Here is a 9,387-nt window from a genome sequence, read left to right as displayed (position 1 = left end):
AGCACATCCCAGCAAAGGTGTTGCTCACCATGTCACCACGCTCAACCTGGACTTGTCTCAGACACAGATTCCACTCGGGTTCTCTCAGTCCTCGCATCGTATTTGTATCTGAATTGATCACCGGGCCTCTGACAAGTATCACCTGCCATGTATATTGTAATTGATGACGTTTAAGGGCCTACTGACCTAGAAACTCTGCTCCCCGGTGGTAAACAAGATGTGAATTTCATTCGAAAATGTGGCACAATTGACAAAGGCTCATATTAATTCAGATGTATAGGAAAAAGCAAGAGATTAAGTGAACTAAAGTGTTTTTAACGATGCTTTCTCCATATTTAGTTTTATTAAATCTTTGGGGTTTTTTTTCACTAATAGAGAATATGCTATTTAATGGCAAATGCATACTGCAGTAGTTCTCAACCTTTCTAATGCCGTGACCCCACAATACAGTTCCTCATGTTGCGGTGACCCCAAACCAAAAAATAATTTTGGTGGCTACTTCATAACTGTAATTTTGCTACAGTTATGATTCGGAATGTAAATACCTGATATGCATTATGTATTTTCTGATGGCTTTAGGCAACCCCACCGGGGTCGCGACCCACAGGTTGAGAACTGCTGGCATACTGGAAATGACCACGTATTTTCGGATGTGTAAGTGTTTCAAGTTTAGAAATCATAAGAGTTTTAGAAAGAAGTACTGGATGTATCAGATACTTTTGAAAGAAAAATAAAACCAGATAAGTGTAATGAGTACTAAAAATAATATACAGACCTAGGTTTTTAATGAGAAAAATATGCAAAGATAATCATGAAACAAAAATGATCTTATAGAATCAACCTCAGGACATGGTGGTCAAACCCATACTTTGCCTAATCTCAGTATTATTATTCATAAGATGGGAAAATCAATATCTATCTGTTGTACCCACTTCACAAAGGTGCTGCAAGGGTCAAGGGAGTTACTATATTAATAAGTTTTGGAAAACTAAAAATTTTCTTTATAAGCAAGCAAGAGATGCCTGCCCTGTGGTGGCGCAGTGGATAAAGCGACAACCTGGAATGCTGAGGTCGCCGGTTCGAGACACCCGGCTTGCCTGGTCAAGGCACATGTGGGAAGCAACTATGGCTCCTGCTTCTTCTCCCCCATTTTCTTTCTTTCTGTCTAAAATCAATAAATAAAGTATTTTTTAAAAAAAATAATATACAGACCTAGGTTTTCAATGAGAAAATATGCAAAGATAATCATGAAACAAAAATGATCCTATAGAATCAACCTCAGGACATGGTGGTCAAACCCATACTTTGCCTAATCTCAGTATTATTATTCATAAGATGGGAAAATCAATATCTATCTGTTGTATAGATAGATATTGATTATAAAGAGAAGATACATGTTATTTTTCAAGAGAAATTACTTAATCTCATCCTTATTTAATTCAAAGCAACTCAATGTACTACATCTCCCCTGTGTATTATTAAACATACATTTCTGTATATTATTAAATGCAAAGTTGGTGCCTCTGGGCCATGGGTTCTATCCCCACTCCGGGCATGGCACTCGGACCCAGACAAAGAGGTACATGGGAGCCTTCGGTGGGCCCTACTGTTGGGTCTGTCCGCTAATGTCCAAACTCTCTCACACCCTCATTCTCCTGCAAATGACCAAGGACACACATTGGTCTTAAGGGTGCAGTTAGTGACTGTGACTGGCGAGTAACAGATCGTATGAAAACAAGGAAGCGCTAGTCTCATTATTATGCTCCAACCAAGGACATTAAAGGAGACATAAAAAGAGGTGCTTAGAAAGTGGTGACCAATCTTGGTTTTCTGAGCCAGTGTGGTATCGTGAGGAGCATGGTTTTCAAAGCTTGGTTCTGCCACTTTCAAATCTATAGATTCCATGAAAACAAAAGAATGCGGTCTCAGTGAGCCAAGTCCCAGGGGCACAGCTATGCCTTTCACCCTGGAACCCAATCTGATCAAGTTCCAGCAGTGTTACCCCATGGCCAACATCCCTGCATGAAAATAGGGGAAGATTAGCATCGGCTGAACGACCACTGCAGAGCAAACCTGGGTTAAGGATCTTGAAACTCACAGACGAGAAGCAGGAGGTCAAGAACGTGAGGTGGTCTCTCTGGATTCTTACAGTGATGAACAGCAGAGCTAGGATCCCGCCTTTCCAGAACAGGGTAGCTGGTCAAGCCCTAAAGAGCCTGGTGCCTTACTGAGCTTTCTAGACCCCTTTGTATTAGGAGGAGATCAGGGCTTATATCTCTTTGCATCTGCATAGTGTCTAGCCGAGTGCTTGGCCTACTGTAAACATCTAGGAAACAGCCACGGCCCTTAATCGACTGACCTCCTCTAACCGTCCCTTTTTCTGTCACGGGCCCTGAGAACAATCCGCTTTCTTTCATCCGTAATGTGGAATATCTCTCTGTTCACTCAGATTTTGTCCTGCTCTGAGGAGACAGCCCCTGAGACCAAATTAAAAGCCTGCATGGAGATGCTCATTTCATAAAAACGCCTTGTTTTAACTACTGGCAGTAAAGCTGTCACCCACTTGCGACGGTGCATAAGAAGTCTATTGCACGCTGGCTTTCAGCCTTACGCTAAGTTGCTTTAGTGGCTTCATTTTTAATGACTGTGAGCTATTGATTTTTCCCTAAGGATGGTCACCACTTATGTAGCGACGAGTGCTGGCTGTGGGATGTGAGGAACATAGTGACGACGCTGACTCGCGCATAGGAGCCTTCGGTGGGTCCTACTGTTGGGTCTGTCCGCTACTGTTCAAACTCTCTCACACCCTCATTCTCCTGCAAAGGACCAAGGACACACATTGGTCTTAAGGGTGCAGTTAATGACTGTGACTGGCGAGTAACAGAACGTACGAAAACAAGGAAGCGCTAGTCTCATTATTATGCTCCAACCAAGGATATTAAAGGAGACATAAAAAGAGGTGCTTAGAAAGTGGTGACCGATCTTGGTTTTCTGAGCCAGTGTGGTATCGTAAGGGGCATGGTTTTCAAAGCTTGGTTCTGCCACTTTCTTTTTTTTTTTTTTCTTTTTCTTTTTCTGAAGCTGGAAACGGGGAGAGACAGTCAGACAGACTCCCGCATGCGCCCGACCGGGATCCACCCGGCACGCTCACCAGGGGCGACGCTCTGCCCACCAGGGGGCGATGCTCTGCCCCTCTGGGGCATCGCTCTGTTGCGACCAGAGCCACTCTAGCGCCTGGGGCAGAGGCCAAGGAGCTATCCCCAGCGCCTGGGCCATCTTTGCTCCAATGGAGCCTTGGCTGCGGGAGGGGAAGAGAGAGACAGAGAGGAAGGAGAGGGGGAGGGGTGGAGAAGCAAATGGGCGCTTCTCCTGTGTGCCCTGGCCGGGAATCGAACCCGGGACTTTTGCACGACAGGCCGACACTCTACCACTGAGCCAACCGGCCAGGGCCGGTTCTGCCACTTTCAAGCTGTGCAATACCAACGAGGAATTCAGCCTCAGTGCTGCTTAGTGACCCCATCTGGAAAATATCTTTCTCATGGGGTTGTAAGGATTACAAAAAAGAAACTAACAGAGAACAGTATTTTGTGAATCGTAACGCCCTATGCAAATGTTAGATATTATGGAGCCTGTGGGAAATATGGCGTCCTTATTTTAGTTATCAGAAGGGTCTTGGTAATGTGGGACCTTCTACCCCACGCAGCAGTGGACTGGAGCTGGCTTACCCAGCTCAGAAGTCTGTCTGCATCTGTGCCCTACATTCAGTGGCATCATGGTGGTCATTGAAATAGGCTATCATGGGAGTATCTATACACAGAAATGATCAAGTGCCAAAAATCAGGGCTTGTCCGCCTTCCTCCAAAAGCTTGTCCTTAAACATTTACCAGCACAGTTCTGACCCCATCCCTTCCCTAATCTCAAATCCCTCCCATCTCCATAGAAGGTCAGGGATGTTGGCTTTGTAAACCCTGGAGGGCTGAGACCTTTCTGGTGTGGGGTTTTGTTCGCCACCTGTGCAGAGTCAGACACATACTAACTGTTCAATAAAATCGAGTGACTAGATGAACAAATAAATTGTTTTAAGAATGTAGTGGAGGCCCTGGCTGGTGGCTCAGTGAACAGAGCGTTGGCTGGGCATATGGACATCCCAGGTTCAATTTTAGGTCAGAGTACACAGGAGAAACAACCATCTGCTTCCCCACCCACTCCCTGTCCCCCTCTGCTCCCTCTTTCCCTTCCACATCCAGTGGCTCAATTGATTCAAGCGTGACTCCAGGCACTGAGGATAGCTCCGTTGGAGCACATCAGCCTCAAGCACTAAAAATAGCTCAGTTGATTCAAGCATCAACCCTAGATGGGGTTGCCAGGTGGATCCCGGTCGGGAAATAAAAAGTAGTGGAAAGATGTTCTGGGGTGTGCCTATGGACCCTAACCTATGAGAACCTGATCATTTCAATTACCTCCCTGAGCACAGGTTTCTGCATGGGTAGAATGGGTAAGTGAATACGTACTTCACAGAGGCTTGATGTGAGGATTAATTAAGACTCCATGAACAGCACACACTGGGCAGTTAACACACGTTAGATGCCTTTCCCTGCGTCGGGAAGCTAACGGGTGATTCCGCTCTTTCTCCTGTTCATCCGCCTGCTTGATGGCATCCCCTCCCACCTCCCACTGTGTTTATACACATATTTACGTTTACACACAAACACATATGTTTAACAACTAGCTGCATAACTATCACTTCACACCAGGACGCCAAGCTCAGCCAACGCTAACACCTGCAGTGGAGGCAGAAAGAATGACTCCCGTAAACCAAAGTTTAATTTTTGAAACTGGAGTGGGTAATTCATGACTTTCCTGAACTGTTTGTGCTCTTCAAGCTCTGAGCTGCTGCTGGGTTGCCCACCTTCAGCTCGCCTACCTGCTAGAGCGGCTGGAAGGTTCACGGGAGAGGATGCCCACAGAACGCTGCTCGTGTCGTGATCGCTCCAGCTGGGACGGGAAACGACATCGATGTGTCAGAACCCTGAGCTGGCAGGGAACACAGGCTCCCATTTTCCAACCCTGTTCATTCACAGGTGAATCGACGTCAGTCACAAACAGAGGGACTTTTCTTAGGTCACCCTGTTTAATCAATGACCGTAATGAATCCAGAGTCTGTAGACTCTAATTCAGGGGTCCCCAAACTTTTTACACAGGGGGCCAGTTCACTGACCCTCAGACTGTTGGAGGGCCGGACTATAAAAAAAAAAACTATGAACAAATCCCTATGCACACTGCACATATCTTATTTTAAAGTAAAAAAACAAAACGGGAACAAATACAATATTTAAAATAAAAGAACAAGTAAATTTCAATCAACAAACTGACCAATATTTCAATGGGAACTATGCTCCTCTCACTGACCACCAATGAAAGAGGTGCCCCTTCCAGAAGTGCAGCGGGGCCGGATAAATGGCCTCAGGGGGCCACATGTGGCCCGCGGGCCGTAGTTTGGGGACCCCTGCTCTAATTCTAGCACCCGTGTTTGTGCAGGTGCTCTCATCCGTGTCTCCGATGTGACAATGATTAAAGTTTCCGGGAGGAAGACACAGTCTAAAAGCACACATGTGACGACGGAAGGACTAAGGAGAGGATGCTAATGTGTACCCAGAGAGTTGGGAACACCTTCTGTGTCAAATGAGCTCATTTCTGTCACATTATTTTTTATTTATTTATTTATTTATTTTTTCATTTTTCTGAAGCTGGAAACAGGGAGAGACAGTCAGACAGACTCCCGCATGCGCCCGACCGGGATCCACCCGGCACGCCCACCAGGGGCGACGCTCTGCCCACCAGGGGGCGATGCTCTGCCCATCCTGGGCGTCGCCTTATTGCGACCAGAGCCACTGTAGCGCCTGAGGCAGAGGCCACAGAGCCATCCCCAGCGCCCGGGCCATCTTTGCTCCAATGGAGCCTTGGCTGCGGGAGGGGAAGAGAGAGACAGAGAGGAAAGCGTGGCGGAGGGGTGGAGAAGCAAATGGGCGCTTCTCCTGTGTGCCCTGGCCGGGAATCGAACCCGGGTCCTCCGCACGCTAGGCCGACGCTCTACCGCTGAGCCAACCGGCCAGGGCTGTCACATTATTTTTTTAAAGCACTTTTTGCCACCATGATAATACAATTATAGCTAGTTATTGTTTCAGGGTAACAAATGCTTCTTGGAAGAGTTTTATACAATGATCAGAAAGATGGGGGGGAGGGGAGGAACAGCTGGAGCCTGCATTACATTGGACACAGTGTAAGATCCGGCGGCAGGAAACCCCACATATACTGAATGCCACGCTTTCTAGCCTCGCTCATGTGTCATGTTCTTCTTGCTTCTGACATTCTCGAGCTCAGATGTAATCAACTGGAGCTTTCAATGATCCCGCAGCTTAAGATCCCCATAACAGTTTAGCCTACTGCTGTTCAATTGCCTCTAACTTCTGGAAAGGAAGACTTCCTGGAAGACACGTGGTGAGGAGTGGGTGGGCGGCATGCAATTCAGGGGTAAGGAGAGGAAAAGGGAGGAGAAGCAATCAGACCCCAACGACCCTCCAAGTAAAGGGTTTTTTTTTTTGTTTTTGTTTTGTTTTTTCTTTCTTTCTTTCTTTCTTTTTCTTGAAGCTGGAAACGGGGAGAGACAGTCAGACAGACTCCCGCATGCGCCCGATCGGGATCCACCCAGCATGCCCACCAGAGGTGACGCTCTGCCCACCAGGGGGCGATGCTCTGCCCCTCCGGGGCGTCGCTCTGTTGCAACCAGAGCCACTCTAGTGCCTGGGGCAGAGGCCGAGGAGCCATCCTCAGCGCCCAGGCCATCTTTGCTCCAATGGAGCCTTGGCTGTGGGAGGGGAAGAGAGAGACAGAGAGGAAGGAGGGGGGGTGGAGAAGCAAATGGGCGCTTCTCCTATGTGCCCTGGCCGGGAATCGAACCCGGGTCCCCCGCACACCAGGCCGACGCTCTACCGCTGAGCCAACCGGCCAGGGCCAAGTAAAGGGGTTTTATTACCTTCTTTGCAGGGGTAACTTCCAAAATCAGTAAGGTATGGGAGCCAACTCACCTGAACGGATCTGGCACCGTGCAGAAGCAGGGTTCTGCAGGCCCCGATGTGAGCCAGTCCCCTCGGGTGCGGCCAAAGCCGCTGCTGTGGGTGGAGGAGGGCGGGGGTCCCCGCGCCTTAGCAGCGGCCGTGTGCCAGCTGGAGTGGAAGGAGTGCCAGCTTCTAGCAACCAGGGTGGCAGAACTAGCCATGGAGATATCAGTGCAACTTACCCTTCCAAATCTTCCCATTCCATGGTCACTAGAAAGAAGTCCCTGCGGTAGCACAGTTCAGAGCTCCAGGAGAAGGGTCCTCAGAGAGCAGGGTAGGGAAGGCAAAGCACACAGGGAGCCCTGCCTGACGGTGACTCGACTCGCTTCCCTGCGGGTGACACAGTCAGGCTCCTGCAGGAGCCAGGGCGGGGGCCATCCAGAGGCAGGCCAGGTTCGATCAGGACCATGGTGAGCGGAAAAGCGGCTCCAACCTGAGGGACATGCAGGTCCAGGTTGCCCCCTCGGGCTACTAAACAGACGTCATAAACTCGGAGTTTCTAGTTTTTTAACACTTCTGCTGGAGGGGCGAGTGTGTAACTTCACAACTTAGCAAAAAGTGACACAGGAGCATAGATGCCGATGTTCTTCAAAGACAAGCTGAGGCTGGAACTTTTCCAACTCCATTTTTCTCTGGAGTTAGGCACCAACCATCTCCCGGCACTGTGAAACGAACAGGGAATTCATCCCACGACCCCGACTGCAGGAGCTGGGCTTTGCTGTGGTCTCCACCCCGGTCCCCGTTTCCAGAAACAGCTGTCTGTGAGAAAGGCCCCCGTCCTTTCTTAACCGCTTTCTGCAGCAAGAGGCTTCTCAGCTGCCTCCTTGGCTGGGCCTGATGCAGCCAACATCTTGCAAAAATAAAATGGAAAATGGGCTTCTCATCAGAACAGCAGCTGCTTCACACCATCGGAAAACAAAATCATCATGCTTAAAGACCAGATTTAGCAGTTTCAAAGAGCTGCGAAGACGAAATTAGATGCAGGCAAGAGTTTGGGTCTGTCATCGTCACTGCTTCCACCGAAGTCGCTAATTCATGTGAAAACAACTTGAAGACATTAAATGGCTGAAGTTTTTTGGAGACGATGAGCTTTTCAGTCTCACCTCGCTAGAACAGAATACGTTGCTTTATCTCATCACTGGGTTTATCAACGAATTTTGAGCACTATGTCAAAACTTCTTTGACTTTCGTTATAAGGATGATGCATTATTGGTTTGACCCCATACACACAAAGGTGGCTGGGGTGTCTCTGTTTCTGGCAATTACTCTATACGATACTTTGTCTATATCAGAGCTAGTGAAACAAGGTTGTTTGGTCAACGATGAGATATAAAACTTGCATCTGAAATACCTCTAGTTATTAGTATTTTAGGGTCATTTCCCCCTTTTGAGCCTGCAATTGGTAATTTCAGAAAATCTACTGGAAATATTACTAGTATTAAGTAAAGAATATTATTCCGGTCTGACCAGGTCGTGGCACAGTGGATAGAGCGTCATCCTGGGACGCTAAGGACCCAGGTTCAAAGCCCCAAGCTCACTAACTTGAGCGCAGGGATCATAAACATGACCCCATGGTCGCTGGCTTGAACAAGGGGTCACTCGGTCTGCTGCAGACCCCTGGTCAAGGCACATATGAGAAAGCAATCAATGAACAACTAAGGAGCTGCAACGAAGACTTGATGCTTCTCATCTCTCTCCCTTCTTGTCTTTTTTTTTTTTTTTTTCATTTTTCATTTTTCTGAAGCTGGAAACAGGGAGAGACAGTCAGACAGAATCCCGCATGCGCCCGAACAGGATCCACCCGGCATGCCCACCAGGGACGACGCTCTGCCCACCAGGGGGCGATGCTCTGCCCATCCTGGGCGTCGCCATGTTGCGACCAGAGCCACTCTAGCGCCTGAGGCAGAGGCCACAGAGCCATCCCCAGTGCCTGGGCCATCTTTGCTCCAATGGAGCCTCGGCTGCGGGAGGGGAAGAGAGAGACAGAGAGGAAAGCGCGGCGGAGGGGTGGAGAAGCAAATGGGCGCTTCTCCTATGTGCCCTGGCCGGGAATCGAACCCGGGTCCTCCGCACACTAGGCCGACGCTCTACCGCTGAGCCAACCGGCCAGGGCCCCTTCTTGTCTATCTTAAAAAATAAAATAAAATTATTCCACTGACCAAATTGTTTTATCCCCCCGCCAACTGAATCCCTTCTGTGACTTGTTTTTTGTTTGTCTGTCTGTTTTGCTTTGCTTTCAATCTAAGATACACCCAGAAGGAAATATTCCTGG

The 9,387-nt window shown here is 48.3% G+C and overlaps 1 non-coding gene across 1 annotated transcript; it reads right to left on the bottom strand.

The window, feature by feature from the left end:
* Window positions 1-3,374: 3,374 nt before the first annotated feature.
* TRNAD-GUC (transfer RNA aspartic acid (anticodon GUC)) lies at window positions 3,375-3,450 on the bottom strand. Its single transcript has one exon. It is a non-coding gene; the product is annotated as a tRNA-Asp (tRNA).
* Window positions 3,451-9,387: the final 5,937 nt, after the last annotated feature.

The sequence above is a fragment of the Saccopteryx leptura genome, chromosome 13 (genome assembly GCF_036850995.1).
Source record: "Saccopteryx leptura isolate mSacLep1 chromosome 13, mSacLep1_pri_phased_curated, whole genome shotgun sequence".
Taxonomy (NCBI): Eukaryota; Metazoa; Chordata; class Mammalia; order Chiroptera; family Emballonuridae; genus Saccopteryx; species Saccopteryx leptura.
The sequence above is the reverse complement of the archived record's forward strand: the minus strand, read 5'-3'. Positions and strand labels throughout refer to the sequence as shown.